Here is a 2,009-nt window from a genome sequence, read left to right as displayed (position 1 = left end):
TTATTTATCTCTGCTCTAATCTATAGTATTTCCTTTTTTCTTTGCTAACTTTGGGTTTAGTTTCTTCTTTTTCTAGTTCCTTAAGTTGTAGTGAGGTTGTCAATTTGAGATTTTTCTCTTTTCTACAATGTAAGTGTTTGCAGCTATAAATTCCCATCTTAACATTGCTTTCACTTCATCCTGTAAGTTTTGGTAAGTTGTCTTTTCATTTTCATTCATCTCTAAGTATTTTCTAATTTCCATTGTGATTTCTTCTTTGTTCCTTTGTTTGTTTGTGTGTTGTTTAATTTTTACAAATTCATGAATTTTCCAGTTTTCCTTCTATGATTGATTTCTAAATTTACCTCATTGTGGTCAGAGAAGATAGTTTGTATATCTGTCTCTTCAAATCTATTGAGACTTGATTTGTGACCTGATATATGGTCTATCTTGGAGAATGTCTCATGTGCACTTGAGAAGAATGTGTGTTCTGCTGGAGGGTTCTGCATAAGTCTGTTAGATCTAGTTAGTTTCTTGTGTTGGTCAAATTCTCTATTTATTTGCTTATCTTTTGTCTGGCTTTTCTATCAATTATTGAGAGTGGAATATTAAAGTCTCCAATTATCCTTGTAGAATTGTTCATTTCTCTTTTCAATATTTATAAAGTTTTGCTTCACATACTTTGGTGGTCGGTTACTTAGTAAGTTAATTTTTATAATTGTTGTATCTTCTTGCTATCTTGAACTTTCTATTACATAATGTCCTTCTTTGTCTCTTGTAAACTTTGTTGATTTAAAGCCTATTTTGTCCGATATTAGTATAAATACCCCTGCTCTCATCTGGTTATTGTTTGCATGGAATTTTTGTCATCCTTTCATTTTTAATCTTTTTGTGTCTTTGGATCTAACGTGGGTCTCTTGTAGACAGCATGTGGTTGGATATTATTTTTTTAATTTATTCTGCCAGTATTTGTATTTTGATTGGAGAGTTTAATCTGTTTATATTTAAATTAATTAATAAAAAGAACAAACTTACTTCTGCTATTTTGCTGTTTGTTTTTTATATGCCTTATAACCTTTTTATTTCTCATTTCTTGCATTACAGCCTTCCTTTAGGTTTAGTTGATCTTTTTGTAGTAAAATGTTTTAATTATATTTTTGTTTCCTTTTGTATATATTCTATAATATAAAGCTATCTTCATTGTGTTAAACATTNATTTTTGTTTCCTTTTGTATATATTCTATAATATAAAGCTATCTTCATTGTGTTAAACATTTGAATTACCCTTAACATACTAAAGTTATAGCAGTATAATTTGAAATTGTACCAGTTTATCTCTAGTAGCATATAAAAACTCTGTTTCTATATGAGGGGCCTGCATACTTTAAAAGTTTATGGAAAGTTTCCATGAACATTTTTAGGTAAGCTCATACGGCTCTGTCCCCAATCCCTTTCAGTTATTGGTGTCACAGAATTACATTTTTATGTGCATGTCCAAAAATATATACTATAATTTTAATGCATTAGTCTTTTAATCCATGTAGAAAACAAAAGACACAGTTACAAACTGAAGTTACAATAATATTAGCCTTCATAATTTCCTGTGACCTTTAGCAAATATCTTTATTTCTTCAGATGGCTTCAAGGTACTGTCTGGTTTCCTTTGTTTCAATCTAAAGTTCTCTCTTTAGCATTTATTGTAGAGGAGTTTTTGTTTATCTGAGAATGTCTTTTTATCTCCCTCAGCTTTGAAGAACAGTTTTACCAGATATAGAATTCTTGGTTGACAGTTTATTTCTTTCAGCACTTTGAATATATCAACCCACTGCTTTCCACACTCCAAGGTTGCTCGTGAGATATCTGCTGGTAAATATTATCAAGGATCTTTTGTATGTGGTGAGTCACCTCTCTCTTGCCGCTTTCAAGATTCTTTCTTTGCCTTTGTCTTTCAACAGTTTGGTTATAATGCGTCTTGGTATGGGTGTTTTAGTTCATTCTACTTGGAGTTCATTGAGCTTCTTGGATGTTAA

This window comes from Galeopterus variegatus, unplaced genomic scaffold (assembly GCF_000696425.1).
Source record: "Galeopterus variegatus unplaced genomic scaffold, G_variegatus-3.0.2 Scaffold10141, whole genome shotgun sequence".
In the NCBI taxonomy this organism is placed as follows: Eukaryota; Metazoa; Chordata; class Mammalia; order Dermoptera; family Cynocephalidae; genus Galeopterus; species Galeopterus variegatus.
The sequence above is the reverse complement of the archived record's forward strand: the minus strand, read 5'-3'. Positions refer to the sequence as shown.